The sequence below is a fragment of the Dendrobates tinctorius genome, unplaced genomic scaffold, assembly GCF_039654945.1.
Source record: "Dendrobates tinctorius isolate UK_male_01 unplaced genomic scaffold, ASM3965494v1 ptg000151l, whole genome shotgun sequence".
Taxonomy (NCBI): domain Eukaryota; kingdom Metazoa; phylum Chordata; class Amphibia; order Anura; family Dendrobatidae; genus Dendrobates; species Dendrobates tinctorius.
Window position 1 is genome coordinate 7,496,093 of NW_027361818.1, and position 21,045 is coordinate 7,517,137.

The 21,045-nt window shown below is 49.7% G+C and overlaps 1 protein-coding gene across 7 annotated transcripts in view; it reads right to left on the reverse strand.

Annotated features, from left to right (window-relative positions):
• KDM6B (lysine demethylase 6B) overlaps positions 1 to 21,045 on the reverse strand; it is a 128,567-nt gene that overhangs the window by 33,275 nt on the left and 74,247 nt on the right. For 4 of the 7 annotated variants that reach the window (XM_073547045.1, XM_073547046.1, XM_073547047.1 and 1 more), the window contains 2 exons: positions 6,877 to 7,160; positions 5,337 to 5,393 (listed from right to left, as the gene is read on the reverse strand). The gene's annotated coding sequence lies outside the window, so the exon portion shown is untranslated. The remainder of the gene's footprint in view (positions 1 to 5,336; positions 5,394 to 6,876; positions 7,161 to 21,045) is intronic. The other 3 variants (XM_073547049.1, XM_073547050.1, XM_073547051.1) reach the window with 1 other exon arrangement.

Genomic DNA, 21,045 nt, shown 5'->3' on the forward strand with positions numbered 1-21,045 from the left:
TGGGGGCTTAAGGTGGGGGGAATGTCGCCTCCATACATACAGTGAGACATGAGAAGACTACAGTGTTAGGAGAGGGGGAAGGAAGTGACATCAGAGAAACACAGAGGAAGGGACGAGAGGGGAGAGAGAGACAAAGGAGAACGAGGAAAAGAAAGAATGGAGGGGGAGAGCTTCGAAAGAGACAGATGTGGGAGGAGGGAGAGCGTCAGGAAGAAGTTTCTGAGAGAAAAGCAAGCAGAAGATAGGGGGGCGAGAGGCGGGGAGAGAAACGAGGGGACCAGCACGAGTTGGGGGTTGAATTTGGGGAGGAGGAGGAAACGCGAGATAGTACTGGGGGGGTAGACAAAGACGGGAAGAAGCAGGGAGGATACGCAGAAAGGGAAGCGAGACAGGCAAGTATTTAAAAGGGGGGGTAGAAAGAAATGTGGGAGAAGTTTAGGAAGCGGGGGGCTCGGAGCTGTATTTTACAGACGTGTTTTGTGGCGATAAGCCCAAAGATCGACACATCTATTTACGCCACATGAGATCACTTGGTATACCGTCTGCACGGTGAGAGGCGAGACATTCTGTTCCCCTTTCTCCACGCCACAGAGGGGGCCGTAGGAGGACGAAAGCGTCATCCAGTCATAACGCAACTCACGACCCGAACGGATCACTATTCCTAAAATACTTAAAAAAAAAAAAAAAAAAACTTGGCTGGAACTAAAATAGCTACGATTATAAATAGTCCCAGAACAGTCTCCCTCAAAATAGTATCCGAGGGAAAGCGGTGACTAAGACGGGAACTTTTGATTTTTTTGCCCCCCATGTGACTGTACCATAGACAGCGCTAGATTTTGAAGAGTCATAGATAGAAAGGTTATTGGAGGTTGTCTTAATAAAGGGGTTTGCCCCATACAGCTGACGAAGAGCTTTTCAGTTAACTTTTTCCAAGAAGCCTGCAGAGCGTCCGTCTCTGCCGCAGAGCATCAACCCCCTTTTTCCCATAACGGCGGCGACTTCTTTTTTTCTCAGAAACAGACGGTACAAACACTTCTCCTTTACATTAAAACTTTCACAAGTCTCCGAGAAGTGTCGCAAACACGTGTGACATAACGAGTACGTGACGAACTCAGGTGGAAGCACAAGTGAAGTTATCGGGAGTCACCCTCAACATACAGAGGACCAATCCCAGATCTCAAATTGTCTGCTTGAACCTTTTGAGGGTCCTTAAAAGGGACCTAAATTTTCAGGATGGACCCAAATAACTTTGAGGGGTAAGGGAAGGGTGTGGGGTTTAATTGCGCCCCTTAGTTCAATCTACCAATTAGAGGCTTGCCTGTAACAAAAGCCTCTCCCCATTCTCCCCCTTGTGACATGTCAGCCCTTTCAGAAAGCTCAAAAAAAGCTCAATCTAGTGATAATCCAGTTTTTGGTCTCTTTACATTGACCATGCCAAAGAAGGACTGGAAAAAGGTAGGTCAAAAAAGAATATACTATAGATATAAAACTATGAGCAAAAGATATCCCGATTCTTTCACTATTTTCTAGTCGAAGACTGTGAATCCTATTTGTCACCACTTGCTCCAAGTCACAGAAGGCCCGCAATCTCCACCAAATGTGGAAGAATTCTTAGAATTGGGGCCGGCTCATGTAAGTTTCTAGACCAGTGGGACTTCTTTACACATTCAGGTTTTGTCTTTTGAGAATTTATTTAGGCCTTTTGGGGTCTTATGAAATATAAAGATGTCTGACTAGGTCATTGGTCGATCATGTACGCTATAATGGACACAGCGGCACCAAGCAAGGTCTAGCACAAACATGAAAACCACCATTGCAGGACCAACATTGAAGACCAACCCTCACACCGCTAGTAGGGTTGGTCTTCGCAGCATGCTCATTAATTTCCGCATTGCTGAGCATTTTTAGCCATCCCCAATGATCCCAGAAATCGCGTGTCAAAAAACGCATCAAAAACGCGTCAACATCGCGTCAAAAAACGCGCGGAAAAAGACGCGCGATTTCTGGGAAGGGGATCCTTTTCCTGAGCGTTTAAAAACGCTAGCGTGTGCACATAGCCTTAGAGATGGTAGGATAATATACCAATCGTTATGGGTCCAGCCACTGGGATCCCCAGAAATCCTGAGAGTAGTACCCAGGAACAGGCTCGCCATGAATGGAATGGAGTTGCGCATGCTTAAAAGCGGTATTTCCATCTCAAAGATACTATCCCAATATGTAGTAGGTGTAATAATAATAATATTAGCATATACCCCAATAAGAAATGTGGTATAGTTCTTCTGACTCGCTATGTCACTTACCCCATGTGCAGGGCACTGCTGTAGCTTAAGTATCCATAGTTATGGTTACCACCACGGATACCTAAGCTACTGCAATGCCCTGCACATGGGGTAATCAACATCGCTCATCAGAATAACTATACTACATTTCTATTTAGGGGTATTTGCTATTATAATTACTACACCTCCTACATATTGGGATAGGATCTTGGAGATGAGAATACCTGTTTAACTGCCGCACCAATCATTGTCTAAGAGACTGCTGGATTATTCTTCTATTTTATATATAGGAGACAACCTTTGATTTTGTGAAAACCGCTTTAACTGGTTATGGACAACCATTTTCGAGGAGGCCTTTAGGGCTAAAAGTCATCTTAAAAGCTTCAAACTGGCAGAGAAGACTCCTTAAGAAGGTATTGTAGCACTAAATAGATGTGGCCTCCCCAGATGCCACTTTGTCGGGCTCTTTAGTAGAGGCCAATGTATCTGACGGCTTATCATTACCAGGGCGGATTGCAAACGACATAACTTATGTGGCTCTGATCCTGTAACGCATGCCCAGAAAATCTCCAGGATGCTGAAAGAGAGCCTGGAATCGAGCAGGTAAATGGGAATCCACCAGAAAGCGGAAAACGTACCGCAGCTAACACATCGGGAAGTCGGTACAAAATCGTTGCAGGTATCAGAAATTATCCCACACCAATGTGTATTATTAGGGTCCATCAACCTGGTACACTTCATAAGGGTCTTCCGGAAGCGGAGGTACAAGGAGCTGTTGGGTTCCCAATGTAGACATGCATTGGTCAGCTGTCCATCATCTAGGGAATACTGAGATTTCTTGGACCATAAGGGTTTTGCCTCCTACCGGTGTCCACAATGTCACAGCTAGGCCAAGCACAGCCAAGATGGCTCCACAGTTCAAGGACCTCAACAGCAGCTCATATCTCAGATTCTTGTAGGCATGGCATGGAGGAAGACATTTAGTAAAGTGTTGATTTTTTTAGACCACAAAACATCAATTCAGATTGTATCCAAGGGAAAAGCCATGACCAAACAGCTCCCATATCTCAGCTTCTTGGATACCCAGGAGTGTGACTTATGGGGTAGCAGGATAACTATTTTTGTTGCAGCTACATCTGAATTTCTGAGTGGAGTTCAGCTAATGGGGAAAGGGTCCAGTCTAGGCCCAGGACAGCTGGTCGGCGAGGGGGGACGGTCCAGTCTAGGCCTAGGACAGCTGGGAGGCGAGGGTCCAGTCTAGGCCCAGGACAGCTGGTCGGTGAGGGGGGACGGTCCAGTCTAGGCCTAGGACAGCTGGGAGGCGAGGGGGGACGGTCCAGTCTAGGCCTAGGACAGCTGGTCGGCGAGGGGGGACGGTCCAGTCTAGGCCTAGGACAGCTGGGAGGTGAGGGGGGGGGGGGGACGGTCCAGTCTAGGCCTAGGACAGCTGGGAGGCGAGGGTCCAGTCTAGGCCCAGGACAGCTGGTCGGTGAGGGGGGGGACGGTCCAGTCTAGGCCTAGGACAGCTGGGAGGCGAGGGGGGACGGTCCAGTCTAGGCCTAGGACAGCTGGGCGGCGAGGGGGAGGGTCCAGGCTAGGCCCAGGACAGCTGGGAGGCGAGGGGGAAGGTCTAAGTCTAGGCCCAGGACAGCTGGGCGGCGAGGGGGAGGGTCCAGTCTAGGCCCAGGACAGATGGTCGGCAAGGGGGGATGGTCCAGTCTAGGCCCAGGACAGCTGGGAGGCGAGGGGGAGGGTTACAGTCTAGGCCCAGGACTGCTGGTCGTCGAGGGGGCAGCGTCCAGCCTAGGCCCAGGACAGCTGGGCAGCGAGGGGGAGGGTCCAGTCTAGGCCCAGGACAGCGAGGCGAAGGGTCTAGTCTAGGCCCAGGACTGCTGGACGGTGAGGGGGCAGGGTCCAGTCTAGGCTCAGTATAGATGGACAGCAAGTAGGAGAGTCCAGTCTAGGCCCAGGACAGCTGGGTGAATGGGGGGGGGGGTCCAGTCTAGGCCCAAGGCAGGTGGGCAGCACAGGGAAGGGTCCAGTCTAGGCTCTGGACAGCGAGGGGAAGGGTCCAGTCTAGGCCCAGGACAGCTGGGCGATGAGGGGGGAGGATCCAGTCTAGGCCTAGGACAGCTGGGCAGCGAGAGGAAGGGTCCAGTCTAGGTTCAGGACTGCTGGATGGCGAGGGGGCAGGGACCAGTCTAGGCTCAGCATAGATGGACAGAAAGTAGGAGAGTCCAGTCTAGGCCCAGGACAGCTGGGGGGGGGGTCCAGTCTAGGCCCCAGACAGCTGGGCAGCAAGGGGAAGGGTCCAGTCTAGGCCCAGGAAAGCGAGGGGGAAGGGTCCAGTCTAGGCAACAGACAGCTGGGCAGCAAGGGGAAGGGTCCAGTCTAGGCACAGGACAGCTGGGCAGGGAAGGGTCCAGTCTAGGCCTAGGACAGGTGGGGAGCAGGGTCCAGTCTAAGCCCAGGACAGGGAGGAGGGTCCAGAATTCAGTCTAGGCCCAGTATAGATGGGCAGTAAGGAGGAGAGTCCAGTCTAGGCCCATGACAGCTGGGTGGCAAGGGGAAGGGTCCAGTCTAGGCCCTGGACAGCTGGGCAGCAAGGGGAAGGGTCCAGTGTAGGCCCAGGACAGCAAGGGGGAGAATCGAGTCTAGGACAGATGGATGGCAAGGGGAGGGAGGAGAGTCCATTCTAGGCCCAGTATAGATGGGTGACTAGGGGGAGGGTCCAGTATAGGCAGAGAATAAATAGGCAGGAAGGTGGGGGGTCCAGTTTATGCAAGAAGGGAATGGGTCCAGTCTAGGCCCAGGATAGATGGCCAAATCGGGAAGGTCTAGTCTGGAATCTATAAAGCTGAGTGGAGGGGGAGGACTAATCTTGGATCTACATAGATGATGGAGCCTACTTTGGGATCTGTATAGATGGAAAGTGTGGTTTGGGTTCTGTGTGGCAGGGGTCTCGTACAGGGTCCGTACGAGACCCCTATATTAATTTTTCACTTGAATACATTTTATCGCATAAAACAGGATCCAACATTAATGCTTCAAACTCACCGTGTCATCGAAGGTGAAGGGCCAGATTTGATCTCAAAGCGGAGCGTACGATGGACCCTGAAGACAAAACATACAGGATTAGTGGAGGAAAAGAAGTCAGCGCAGTGAGTGCATGTGAGAACAGAAGTCGCGATCGTCGCAGTGAGTGGGGGTCAGTGCTAGAAAAAAACAGAATTCAGCAATGCTCAGAAACACAATATACAAAATATAATACGACACGGGCAGAAATCTTGCGGCTTCCAGCTGTCAGTGAATGCTGGGACTAGTAGTTCCACTACAACGAAAAGCCACAAGGGCCAGTGTCAATAAGATACCAGAGAGTCAAAGCTTCGAGGACTTTCTCCTGCTAGAAATGAGACAAAAGCAGAACATTTTAACAGTTTCAACAAAGGGGACAAATTTGGCCACTAACGCTAAACTGGCTATTCTCATAAATCTAGGAAATAAAAACCCTGAAAACGACAACAAAATTTGTCCACTTTGTTGAAAGAAAAAAAAATAAAATTAAATTACTGTTGTGCCCCCTGAAAAAAAAAAGTTGTCAGGTAGTTTACATAAAGTTTGTTGAAGAGACCACAGTGGGAATCAGTAAACTAGGCCTCGTTACCCATAGCAACCAAAGTCCTGGTGGACTTTATAGGTTGCCGAGGTCGCTATAGCCAACTTCGACGTGCAAAACTTTTTCAATAAACTTTATTTAGACACTGTTTGTCCATCTGCAAGACAAAAATTTACTCAAAAAGGGGTTTCTAAGTTTCCCACATGCATTATGATAGTCTTCCGAAATGGTCACCTTCAAGGCCATGTTGGATCTTTAGGACTGTTAAGTTCCCCATACACATTAGATGAAAGTCAGCAGAACCTAACGATTTGAGCGGGAACGGCAGACTACCTGATGTGTATGGGGCAGGAGAGATGGGAATTTGGAATTTCAATGGCGTCTTCCAAGAGACATCGCCCTCTCGCCTGGTTGAAAATACATGAAAGCTCAACCTAACTGAGTGTTCATGTGTATATGGAGGTCAGGTAGATATATACACACTATAGAGATAGATAGATATATATATATATCTATATATATATAAGGTTCAGCCGAGTCTAAGGTGTATGAGGGCAAAGAGCAATTATTGGGGGAATTAAGGAACTTGCATGTCCAATTTCAGACTTCCGATCCTTTAGGATTCTCGGACAAAAGCACAGGCCTTGCGGGCTTCATGTTTGGGAAAGCCGTACCATTGTTTGTCCGACAGGCATGTTATGCATACGGCGGACTTTATGCTTCACCAATAACCACAATAGTCCAACATGTTCTTGGGGGTTTGAGAAAAAAAAAAAAAGTTGCCATGGAATTGCAGATTTTTTTTTAATGGACAGGCTCCTCTCAAAACAAAAATGGCATCAGGTCCTTCCTCTACAGGCTGTAAAATCTACTTGCTGTTATAAAGATGCCCACCAGAGCAATAATGCCCGCCCCTACCGTTTACCCCCATTGCCACCCCTTACAATACAAATACAGCTTTTTGAATTCTGCAGACATTACCTACTGCGTCAATGAACGGAGCCCTTTTTAGCTCAAAATACAAAATTAGCGTTACTCTAGCCCGCTGAATGCTTTCTTTCGCTTGATTAAGCTGCCTAAGACCGTGGCCTGGAGGTAAAGCAGGGGCATGTGCATGGAGGAGTAATGTAAAGTTCTCAGCTCAGTTGAGGGTGATGACTGCTGCCAAGTCCCAGGATAAGACCTGCAGATGATCGGGTCTTTTCCTCAGGGCTGGGTTGAGGTGATGTACATGGCACTTGTTGCCCCTTTTCCACAAAAGGAACCTGTTGAGCAATACTAAATTAAAAAAGGAACAGTGCCAAGAGGGAAAATTCACAAAACTTCCAACAAAGAGGATTTTCAAGCTTTTCTTTACGCACCCTCCCCAGGTCCAGTACAAAGTATCCACCGCTGTTCCCGATGTCTTATGGTCTGGGGCTCTGACGTTGCGTCAACAGCGTTGCAGCCAATCATTGGACTCAGAGGCTCTGCCCGTTTAGAGCCCCTGATCGCCCGTATTTGCTGCCGCGCTGTGGATGTGACGCCAGCGCTGCCGACACTAGCTAACACAGTGACCAGCTCTGGAGACTCCGCACTGGACCTGTGGAGGGTGACGAAAGAACATTGGGCTGTTGTTTTTTTTTTCTTAAAATAAACTGCGATGGGGGGTGGGCAATTCCAAAACCAGAGCACCTCTTTAATCTCAACTTTTGAAAGACTAAAATGGTGACTCTTTCCAAGAAGGGGATGCAACATCGTAATCAACATTTTGCAGCATTCCAAAATACAAATCACCCCATTTTAAATGGTTAGGGTTCATTTTTTATACTTTTATGGAATTCGAAATCATTGTAAAAACTGTGCTACAGCTGTACATAGCCAGGTTTCAGGCACACTAGTGTAATACTGGTGCATTTTTTACCGAATTAGCAACACAAGTACCCATCATACTTGGTCAAAAATGACGTCCATGACTTGCGGCCAAAATAATGGTGTAAAACCGCGTCCAAAGTATGAAGCCGGCCTTACAAAATTCTGCACAATGCCTGTATGAGAACAATATGCAATTTTGGTCCTTTATATCACCACTGTATTGAACTTTCACCTAAAAATAATATAGAAATTCTAGACCCTCCATTCGTGTAAAGGATCCATTTTAAACACTAAAAATGTAATAGAATGAATCCATCAAGAGACACTGCGACAACAGAAAAAAAATGGATCAATTTTGTCATCTGATAAAAAATTTTTTTTTTTTCTTAAAATAATCCAGCTCTTTTAAATCCGGATTAAAGAAATTACGTTTTTTAAAAATCCTAAAGTGGCACATTTCACAATCTTTTCGCTAATGCAATAAAAAGATGGCCATGTGGAGATCGCGCTGGACGTTCCGCCCATGGACACCTGCGGTACTAATACGGCCACGCTTGCTTTTTTTTTTTTTTTTTTGGTAGCCATCCAAAATTTGAGGCAGCTGGTAAACTGGCGGGGTGGTGGGAGTGCGACTGACTTCGACTATAAGAACACAAGACACCTGTGGGTGTCATCTGTCTACCATGGGAAGCGGGCCCAGCGTTCACATGTGACAGGTTAGCTTAGGAACACCCGTGGCATAAATCCTAGATGAAAATCTTCACGGCGATTGTTAAAAATGCTGTAAGATTTTATTTCCCTCTTTTTTAATGATTTAAAATTGCAAGTTGCAAAACTGAAATGTTAGCGTACCCACGTGATGAGGTACTTCAAGAGCAAAAAAAAAAAAAAAAAAAAAGAGGGTTGGAGGGGGTGCCCAAAAGGCACGCCAACTCCAAAAGCAGAAGGGGGGGCAGGCAAAAGTGGGTAAATGGGGGGCTTGAATAGGTGCCCCAACCCCAAAAGAAGGAGGGGTGGACGGGAGCAGCATGCGCTCCCGCCCCAAAAGAGGGGCAAGGGGACGGCAGGCGCTCCCGCCCCAAAAGAGGGGCAAGGGGACGGCAGGCGCTCCCGCCCCAAAAGAGGGGCAAGGGGACGGCAGGCGCTCCCGCCCCAAAAGAGGGGCAAGGGGACGGCAGGCGCTCCAGCCCCAAAAGAGGGGCAAGGGGACGGCAGGCGCTCCAGCCCCAAAAGAGGGGCAAGGGGACGGCAGGCGCTCCAGCCCCAAAAGAGGGGCAAGGGGACGGCAGGCGCTCCAGCCCCAAAAGAGGGGCAAGGGGACGGCAGGCGCTCCAGCCCCAAAAGAGGGGCAAGGGGACGGCAGGCGCTCCAACCCCAAAAGCGTGGGTGGCAAAAATAGGCTCCAATCCCAAAAGTAGGAGGGGGTTTCAGGCAAAAGCAGGGCAATGGGGGGGCTTGAATAGGCAAACAAACTCCAAATGCAGGGGTGTCCAGAAGGTGCGCTAACCACAAAAGAGGGGTGAGGGGGTGGCAGGTGCTCCAACCCCAAAAGAGGGGTGATGAGCAGTGGGGGGGGAGTTTGGAAAACCTCCAACATCAAAAGACAAAGTGGCCAAAAAGGCGCTAAGACCCTAAAATTTGGGATGCCAGCAGGCGCTCGGCGCTGAGGAAAGCGTATGTGCAGTGATCAATGCCAGTATCTGAAACCTCTACTAAACTTTGCTTCATATTAAGTTATGCGACACCATTATCAATCATTAAGAAGGAATTTGTAAGTGTTTCCATTCATTGAGTACAGCAGACACTGCAACACGATGCACGGGAGTGCGAGGGGGAAGGTTCTTAAAATTATCTACCACCCAACAAAGAAAAATAGATACACCATATATTGGTTTGCCCCATATCAACCAATCAGATTCCAGCTCTTACACTATTGAGGCAAATTGTAAGATGAAACCTGCATCCTGATTGGTTGCCATAGGCTACCTTTTAGTTTGTATTGAATGGAGGCTACCATTTTTCCCTGCATGACCTAGAGGCAAGAAGCAGCCATTTTGTGGATGTCCCATTATTGATAACAAGGGTCAAAAATCAAAACCTAATGGTGCTGCTCATTTGGGCCAATCAGGTTATAGCTCAACTGTTGCCAAGCCTGGCTGGAAGATAAAGCCTGCGACCTGATAGGCTGTGGTGGCCAGCTCCGCCCCTTCTCCTCTGAGTTGCGCTTTTTGTTGTCATTTACCTCACATTTCGGCAGCCTCCATTACAGAGGAGTCCTCACGGCAGCCAGGCACCAAGGTAGCCATATGTTGTCATCGCAACAGCCGCTATATGTACTCCGCTTCATTATTAGAAAACCGCCATCAACATTTCTGAGGTAATAATGCTTCCGCCATGTCGCGGCCCTGCAGTTATTGTCGGTGGTAGGAGCCTGTATGACCGATCAAGATTTATTTCTGTCAAATCGAGTAAAAACAGACGTTGAGGTGGTCAGGGCTTAAGGTGCCTCATGGGGGTCCGACTTCCCAGAGCCTACAGGAAAACCAGGGCCATGGGAGTGGCCCAGCTCGGGACGCCGCATAGGGGCCGTTACTGGTATTGCAAGCTCCCTCCTACTCACACGCAGTATCAGTCACAGCCACTATACCAGAGCTGTGCCACAGCTGGTGGTCCGCCGCCAGCACAGACAGCTGGTGGGTGCAGGTACCCCCAATAATATATGGAGGCCACACCTGGGGGTCCGCTGCCAGCACAGACAGCTGGGTGCAGGTACCCCCAATAATATATGGAGGCCACACCTGGGGGTCCGCCGCCAGCACAGACAGCTGGGTGCAGGTACCCCCAATAATATATGGAGGCCACACCTGGTGGTCCGCCGCCAGCACAGACAGCTGGTGGGTGCAGGTACCCCCAATAATATATGGAGGCCACACCTGGGGGTCCGCTGCCAGCACAGACAGCTGGGTGCAGGTACCCCCAATAATATATGGAGGCCACACCTGGGGGTCCGCCGCCAGCACAGACAGCTGGGTGCAGGTACCCCCAATAATATATGGAGGCCACACCTGGGGGTCCGCCGCCAGCACAGACAGCTGGTGGGTGCAGGTACCCCCAATAATATATGGAGGCCACACCTGGGGGTCCGCTGCCAGCACAGACAGCTGGGTGCAGGTACCCCCAATAATATATGGAGGCCACACCTGGGGGTCCGCCGCCAGCACAGACAGCTGGGTGCAGGTACCCCCAATAATATATGGAGGCCACACCTGGTGGTCCGCCGCCAGCACAGACAGCTGGTGGGTGCAGGTACCCCCAATAATATATGGAGGCCACACCTGGGGGTCCGCTGCCAGCACAGACAGCTGGGTGCAGGTACCCCCAATAATATATGGAGGCCACACCTGGGGGTCCGCCGCCAGCACAGACAGCTGGGTGCAGGTACCCCCAATAATATATGGAGGCCACACCTGGGGGTCCGCCGCCAGCACAGACAGCTGGTGGGTGCAGGTACCCCCAATAATATATGGAGGCCACACCTGGGGGTCCGCTGCCAGCACAGACAGCTGGGTGCAGGTACCCCCAATAATATATGGAGGCCACACCTGGGGGTCCGCCGCCAGCACAGACAGCTGGGTGCAGGTACCCCCAATAATATATGGAGGCCACACCTGGGGGTCCGCCGCCAGCACAGACAGCTGGGTGCAGGTACCCCCAATAATATATGGAGGCCACACCTGGTGGTCCGCCGCCAGCACAGACAGCTGGTGGGTGCAGGTACCCCCAATAATATATGGAGGCCACACCTGGTGGTCCGCCGCCAGCACAGACAGCTGGTGGGTGCAGGTACCCCCAATAATATATGGAGGCCACACCTGGGGGGTCCGCCGCCAGCACAGACAGCTGGGTGCAGGTACCCCCAATAATATATGGAGGCCACACCTGGTGGTCCGCCGCCAGCACAGACAGCTGGTGGGTGCGCGTACCCCAAGTAACATATGGAGGGCACATCCCACCGGTGGTCCGCCGCCAGCACAGACAGCTGGTGGGTGCGCGTACCCCCAGTAACATATGGAGGGCACATCCCACCAGTGGTCCGCCGCAAGCACAGACAGCTGGTGAGTGCAGGTACCCCCAGTAATATATAGGGGGGCACATCCGGTGGTCCGCCACCAGTACAGACAGCTGGTGGGTGCAGGTACCCCCATTAATATATGGAGGGCACATCTGATGGTCTGCCAACAGCACAGACAGCTGGTGGGTGCAGATACCCCCAGTAATATATGGGTGGTTACATCTGGTGCTCAGCCGCCAGCACAGACAACTGGTGGGTGCAGGTGCCCCCAGTAATATGGGGGGCACATCTGGGGGTCCGCCTCCAGCACAGACAGCTGGTGTGGTTGCAGGTACCCACACTAATATATGGAGGGTGGAGGGCACATCTGGTGGTCCGCCGCCATCACAGACAGCTGTTGGGTGCGGGTACCCCCAGTAATATAAGGATAAGATGGGGGGGGGATTCTAAAGTTTGGAATTCATCACTATCCACGATATAGGAGATGACTTGTCGATCGCTAGGGGTCTGAAAACCAGGATACCCACTCATCCCGACAACCAGGGCTCTGTGGGAATGAAGGGTTTTTGATAGTGTGCCACCAGTCCAAGAGGGAGCACCGAAGACCACTCATCTCTGGTGGTCACATTAAGAATGAATGGTCGGCTACAGCTCCAGTCACATTGGGCATGGGATCAGTGGGGGTCTCAACAACTGGAAAGTTCTCCCCCCGCCATCACGTGGCTAGGAGATACTTGAAATTTGAGAATACCCCCCCCCCCCCCCAACAAAAAATAAATGGACAGACCAGTGGTCAGGGAGGGGACGACCTGCCACTAACAGGTTAAAAATGTGGTGATTGGTGCTGTTCTCAGTGGTCGGACCCTCACTAATCAATAAGTTATCGGCCATCCTAAAGCGAGGAGAACCCATTTAACGCGGGTTTAGCAACAGCAAAAATAAATATTACAGAAAATAAGGCCAGGACCCCAACAGGAAAGCAAAGGCCACGAGGAAGACCCCGAGCCTGGTGTTGGTGCTGTGCCCGTGGTGCGACCAAGAGGTGTGGCGCCCCTGCTGGCGCAATGTCACAGCGGCCAACGCACGGAACGAATGTGTATTTTTTTTATTGGCGGGGGGGAAGATTAGACTTTGACACTTTGTGTAACTTTTCGTGACAAGTTTGAAATTCTTTATAAACATGTCGTCTATACACTTGTTGGTATTTAACAAAGCGCTCCAACAAATAGAAAGGTTATGCCCTGAACCTAAATCCGTGCGTAGTGTAGGAGCTAAACTAACATACTCACCGATTGACAGTTTTCTTGGTTTCCTGCGGCACTCCGGCTCTCTTCTGCCTGCTGTCACTGAAATTCGAGTCGCTGGACCACACTGTGGCTTGTGGGTGAGCAGAGAGACACTCAAACCCTTGTGGTGCGGCAATTCCGAATTCCAGGAGAGGACCAGAGCGGCGCTGGAATCTGGGGGAAGTCGGTGACCGGGGAGTAGTTTAATGCATATACAACAAAAAAAATTATACCCTGAACCTCTCCAAGTACGACTGGAGTAGTCACAGACAATAGAACACACAGTCATAAGGTCAGAGAACATAAGAACAAATGTATTAATTGTTAAAATATTACACAGACAAACAGGCAAACTAGGGCTAGAGGATGGAACATGATTATTCCAGCATCATACAAGAGGCCCAGGGTAGGTTTGTCCGAAGAAAGCGTGCACAATAATCATAATATCTAGGATATACAACCACACATTGACTCCTACGTAGGTGCATGGTAGCAGTCTAATACATGGCAAATGAGTCCAAATAGTGTGCTAGGGACCGGACCATTAGACCGTATCCACCATCAAAATATCAACACAGCATAACAGCATGATAGTATATATTCAAATACCTTATACAGGTATTTGATTATTGAAAAACCACGCGTTTGACTTTGACCCTATGCCCCTTGAAAAAGGCACGGCCGAAACGCGCGTCGGGGCGGGTAGGACCGTCCAGGAAGGTGATCTACTCTGTATAAGGTATTTGAATATATACTATCATGCTGTTATGCTATGTTGATATTCTTAACAATTAATACATTTGTTCTTCTCTTCTCTGACCTTATGACTGTGCTGTTCTATTGTCTGGGATTGATTCACTGCAGTTGGTCATATATTGTCTTTATGAATGGTGGTTCTGCAGGATTTTTTTCCTATCCTGTTGATTTTGGTTAACTGTTCCCACCGAATATGTTCATTGGATTTCGCTCATATGATTGGAGTATGTAGAATACAGGAACGGGCACTGGGTCTTGTGGTCTCGCTTTGGCTACCAGTTGATGATTTTAGTGCCCAGATGATCTGATCAGCCAAGATAATCGCTGCCATGTGTATGCGGGCCAGTAACCGGAAAGCCTTCTTACGGACGTCTGCTCAGGTGACATCGGGGGCCTTTACATTGTCCTCCCGTGGTCCCTGTGCAATCCCATCTGTAGACAGTGTGTAATCCCGTCACGTAGGCTCCAGAGACTCCCGCAAAACAACCTTTACTACAATTAAGAGTAAAAACACAGCTGGAACCAACACTAATTCACCAGCACCTCAGCCGGCCGCTGTACAGCCACACACTGCTCGTGATGCAACACGCCGCAACCTGCCCACCGCCATGATGTAACGCTATCCCAGGGGCCACAAGACAGGTGTGAGGGGATGTTTATCATTAACACGTCTCCAGGGACAACACACGTGTTCTAACGGCAAACCTGGTAGTAAAGAGGGGGCAAATATTCTTATGGATCACCCTGCAGGGGGAGTAAACTCCTAGCTCCTTTATCTGTATCGCCCCGCAGGGGGAGGAGACTCCTAGCTCCTTTATCTGTATCGCCCCGCAGGAGGAGTAGACTCCTAGCTCCTTTATCTGTATCGCCCCGCAGGGGGAGGAGACTCCTAGCTCCTTTATCTGTATCGCCCCGCAGGGGGAGGAGACTCCTAGCTCCTTTATCTGTATCGCCCTGCAGGGGGAGGAGACTCCTAGCTCCTTTATCTGTATCGCCCTGCAGGGGGAGGAGACTCCTAGCTCCTTTATCTGTATCGCCCTGCAGGGGGAGGAGACTCCTAGCTCCTTTATCTGTATCGCCCTGCAGTGGGAGGAGACTCCTAGCTCCTTTATCTGTATCGCCCTGCAGGGGGAGGAGGACTCCTAGCTCCTTTATCTGTATCGCCCTGCAGGGGGGGGGGGGACTCCTAGCTCCTTTATCTGTATCGCCCTGCAGGGGGGGGGGACTCCTAGCTCCTTTATCTGTATGGCCCTGCAGGGGGGAGACTCCTAGCTCCTTTCACCCTGCAGGGGGAGGAGACTCCTAGCTCCTTTCACCCTGCAGGGGGAGGAGACTCCTAGCTCCTTTATCTGTATCGCCCTGCAGGGGGAGGAGACTCCTAGCTCCTTTATCTGTATGGCCCTGCAGGGGGAGGGGACTCCTAGCTCCTTTGGCCCTGCAGGGGGAGGAGACTCCTAGCTCCTTTATCTGTATGGCCCTGCAGGGGGGAGACTCCTAGCTCCTTTCACCCTGCAGGGGGAGGAGACTCCTAGCTCCTTTCACCCTGCAGGGGGAGGAGACTCCTAGCTCCTTTATCTGTATCGCCCTGCAGGGGGAGGAGACTCCTAGCTCCTTTATCTGTATGGCCCTGCAGGGGGAGGGGACTCCTAGCTCCTTTGGCCCTGCAGGGGGAGGAGACTCCTAGCTCCTTTCACCCTGCAGGGGGAGGAGACTCCTAGCTCCTTTCACCCTGCAGGGGGAGGAGACTCCTAGCTCCTTTCACCCTGCAGGGGGAGGAGACTCCTAGCTCCTTTCACCCTGCAGGGGGAGGAGACTCCTAGCTCCTTTCACCCTGCAGGGGGAGGAGACTCCTAGCTCCTTTCACCCTGCAGGGGGAGGAGACTCCTAGCTCCTTTCACCCTGCAGGGGGAGGAGACTCCTAGCTCCTTTCACCCTGCAGGGGGAGGAGACTCCTAGCTCCTTTCACCCTGCAGGGGGAGGAGACTCCTAGCTCCTTTCACCCTGCAGGGGGAGGAGACTCCTAGCTCCTTTATCTGTATCACCCTGCAGGGGGTGGAGACTCCTAGCTCCTTTATCTGTATCACCCTGCAGGGGGAGGAGACTCCTAGCTCCTTTATCTGTATCACCCTGCAGGGGGAGGAGACTCCTAGCTCCTTTATCTGTATCACCCTGCAGGGGGAGGAGACTCCTAGCTCCTTTATCTGTATCGCCCTGCAGGGGGAGGAGACTCCTAGCTCCTTTATCTGTATCGCCCTGCAGGGGGAGGAGACTCCTAGCTCCTTTATCTGTATCACCCTGCAGGGGGAGGAGACTCCTAGCTCCTTTCACCCTGCAGGGGGAGGAGACTCCTAGCTCCCTTATCTGTATCGCCCCGCAGGAGGAGACTCCTAGCTCCTTTCACCCTGCAGGGGGAGGAGACTCCTAGCTCCTTTATCTGTATCACCCTGCAGGGGGTGGAGACTCCTAGCTCCTTTATCTGTATCACCCTGCAGGGGGAGGAGACTCCTAGCTCCTTTATCTGTATCGCCCTGCAGGGGGAGGAGACTCCTAGCTCCTTTATCTGTATCACCCTGCAGGGGGAGGAGACTCCTAGCTCCTTTCACCCTGCAGGAGGAGGAGACTCCTAGCTCCTTTATCTGTATCACCCTGCAGGAGGAGGAGACTCCTAGCTCCTTTCACCCTGCAGGGGGAGGAGACTCCTAGCTCCTTTATCTGTATCACCCTGCAGGGGGAGGAGACTCCTAGCTCCTTTATCTGTATCACCCTGCAGGGGGAGGAGACTCCTAGCTCCTTTATCTGTATCACCCTGCAGGGGGAGGAGACTCCTAGCTCCCTTATCTGTATCGCCCCACTGGAGGGGAGGAACCAGCCCAGCTCTGGGGATAAATCCCTGTTTTCCGGAGCCAGACACTGAACCAGCGCTTTAAATATTCACAAGATACAATAGTGACAGCCGCGTGCCATTTAAAGGGCCAGCGGCAGCGCCTGGACGGTCGCCAGCATGTATGAATGATTTATGAACAGCTGATAGAAGAGGAGGGGAGAGGAGGAGCTGAGGGGGAGGCGAGGACTCCGTGTCAGCTCGGGTAAGGGCGAGGAGACAAAGAAATCCACTTAGGGAGTGTTGAGAAAGAGTCGCAGCAATCTGTAGGCAGAGGCTGCAGATGTTCCCATTACACACTCTCACTCAGCAATTCATGAAGCGCAGAGCGAACACCACAATCCCCCATCTGCTGGCCACTAGCCCGACCTCGCCCCAGTCTCCCCCCATCATGGATTATTCTCCTCTACAAATCTTACCCCAGCAACTCTAACAGACCCCCATCCACCACCAGCCCCGAAGCCCAGCGTCACATCCAATCACAAGAACAACCCGTCTGTGCCCGCCTCATTCACCAGGCTGTAACTAATGAATGATGACATCACCACTGATGTATAATGTATGATGTATTACTAGGCTGCAGGTCAGCGCCCTACGCCCTACGATGGTGAGCGGAGGAAAACCTCATATGCTATAGGGTCAGAATATACATTACACCTGTGCACCGCCGATACATGTCACTGTACACACTCACCAGAGGCACGGATTACACCAGAATATACCACATTATCCCCATATACAGGCATCAGGGTCCTATATACCACATTACCCCCATATACAAGCATCCGGCTCCTATATACCACACTACCCCCATATACAGGCATCAGGCTCCTATATACCACATTATCCCCATATACAAGCATCAGGGTCCTATATACCACATTATCCCCATATACAGGCATCCGGCTCCTATATACCACATTATCCCCATATACAAGCATCAGGGTCCTCTATACCACATTATCCCCATATACAAGCATCAGGCTCCTATATACCACATTACCCCCATATACAGGCATCCGGCTCCTATATACCACATTATCCCCATATACAGGCATCAGGGTCCTATATACCACATTATCCCCATATACAAGCATCAGGGTCCTCTATACCACATTATCCCCATATACAAGCATCAGGCTCCTATATACCACATTACCCCCATATACAAGCATCAGGCTCCTATATACCACATTACCTCCATATACAAGCATCAGGGTCCTATATACCACATTATCCCCATATACAGGCATCCGGCTCCTATATACCACATTATCCCCATATACAGGCATCCGGCTCCTATATACCACATTATCCCCATATACAGGCATCAGGGTCCTATATACCACATTATCCCCATATACAAGCATCAGGGTCCTCTATACCACATTATCCCCATATACAAGCATCAGGCTCCTATATACCACATTACCCCCATATACAAGCATCAGGCTCCTATATACCACATTATCCCCATATACAAGCATCAGGGTCCTATATACCACATTATCCCCATATACAGGCATCCGGCTCCTATATACCACATTATCCCCATATACAGGCATCAGGGTCCTATATACCACATTATCCCCATATACAAGCATCAGGGTCCTCTATACCACATTATCCCCATATACAAGCATCAGGCTCCTATATACCACATTACCCCCATATACAAGCATCAGGCTCCTATATACCACATTACCCCCATATACAAGCATCAGGCTCCTATATACCACATTACCTCCATATACAAGCATCAGGCTCCTATATACCACATTATCCCCATATACAAGCATCAGGCTCCTATATACCACATTATCCCCATATACAAGCATCAGGCTCCTATATACCACATTACCCCCATATACAAGCATCAGGCTCCTATATACCACATTACCTCCATATACAAGCATCAGGCTCCTATATACCACATTATCCCCATATACAAGCATCAGGGTCCTATATACCACATTATCCCCATATACAAGCATCAGGCTCCTATATACCACATTATCCCCATATACAGGCATCAGGGTCCTATATACTACATTACCCCTGTATACATTTGTAAATAAGCAGGAGAACAAAAAAACAAACTGGATTTGAAAAAAAAAACAAAAAAAAACAGACAAACAGGAAAATTCTTGGAGAACAGGAGAAGTCCCAGAAGACTGGAGAGGAGCAAATGTTGTTCCTATCTTCAAAAAGGGGAAGAAGGTGGACCCAGGCAACTATAGGCCGGTGAGTCTGACTTCTATACCAGGAAAGATCTTTGAACAAATTATTAAACAACATGTATGTCAGTACCTGGATAAGAATTAAGTGATTAAACAGAGTCAGCATGGGTTTGTAACTAATAAGGGTACCGTTACACTTAGCGATGCACCAGCGATCCCGACAACGATATGGATCGCTGGTGCATCGCTAAGTGGTCGCTAGTGAGCTGCCACACAGGCAGATCTCACCAGCGACATCGCAGGGGTTGGGGGTCATTACCTGTCAGACGCGGCGATCCTGACGTCCTCCTCCCGCATCCACGCGTCGCTCGTTGGCGCCACAGGAAGCGCCCAACGAGAAATGGTCCAGGACCTTCTCGCGCGATCAGCGATAACCAGCTGGGGGAGCCGGTCAGAAGTGTCACATGTAGCGATATCGTTAGCAATATCACTGCTATGTCACAAAAACCAGTGACGTTACAGCGATATCGCTATGTGTAACGGTACCCTAAGTCATGTCAGACTAACTTAATTTCCTTCTATGACAGAATCACTGACCGGGTGGATCAGGGAAATGCTGTAGATATAGTATATCTTGACTTCAGCAAAGCATTTGACAAAGTATCTCATACAATCCTTATTGAAAAAATGACTAAGTATGGAATAGACAAGGCAACTATTAGGTGGATTCATAACTGGCTTAGTGATCGGACCCAAAGAGTGGTCGTAAATGGCTGCACATCCAGCTGGAAGAATGTCTCAAGTGGGGTACCACAGGGCTCTGTCCTAGGCCCTGTATTGTTCAACATCTTTATCAACGATTTAGATGAAGGAATTGAGGGTAAACTGATTAAATTTGCTGATGACACAAAGCTAGGAGGGATAGCTAATACTAGAGAAGAGAGAGAGAGGATTCAAAAAGATATAAATAAACTGGAGCAGTGGGCAGGAACCAACAGAATGGTTTTTAACAGAGAAAAATGCAAAGTACTACATCTGGGCAATAAAAATGAAAAAAGCATATACAGAATGGGAGGAATAGGGCTAAGCAACAGCACATGTGAAAAAGACTTGGGTATGCTAATAGATCACAGACTGAATAGGAGTCAACAGTGTGATGCAGCAGCAAAAAATGCAAATGCAATTCTAGGATGTATTAACAGAAGCACAGAGTCTAGATCACGTGAAGTCATTATTTCCCTCTACTCCTCTTTGGTCAGACCTCATCTGGAATATTGTGTCCAGTTTTGGACGCCACATTTTAAAAAAAGACATCAACAAACTGGAGCAAGATCAGAGAAGAGTGACCAGAATGGTGACCAGTCTGCAAATCCTGTCTTATGAGGAAAGGTTGCAGGATTTGGGAATGTTTAGTTTGCAAAAGAGAAGACTGAGAGGAGACTTAATAGCGGTCTACAAATATCTAAAGGGCTGTCACATTGTAGAAGGATCAACTTTATTCTCATTTGCACAAGGAAAGACTAGAAGCAATGGGATGAAACTGAATAGGAGGAGACACAGATTAGATATTAGAAAAAACTTTTTGACAGTGAGGATGATCAATGAGTGGAACAAGCTGCCACGAGAGGTGGTGAGCTCTCCTTCAATGGAAGTCTTCAAACAGAGGCTGGACAGACATCTGACTGGGATGATTTAGCGAATCCTGCTTTGAGCAGGGGGTTGGACCAGATGGCCCAGGAGGTCCCTTCCAACTCTATGATTCTATGATTCTAAGCACGCAAAGCTCCACAGGAAGAAGGGCCAAAAGGAAACGAAGAGAGGAAGAGTGGGAACTGGAAAAGAACGGAAAGTATATGGAAGGAAGTTAGGTGTGCACAAAGCCAGAAGGGAAAAGTAGAAAGAGTAAGGGATGAAAGACAGGAAGGAAACACAAAGCTAGATAATATTTAAAGCCAAGAAGGGCAAGAACTAAGAAGGCAAGAAGGCAAGCATGGAGGCAGCAAGAAAAGAACCGGAAGACTCAAAAGGGAAATAGCTTGAGGCTGTGTGCCCACGTTGCATTTTTTTTTTTTTTTTTTTAAGCGTTTCCGCAGCGTTTGTGCCAGCTCAGATGCTGCAGAA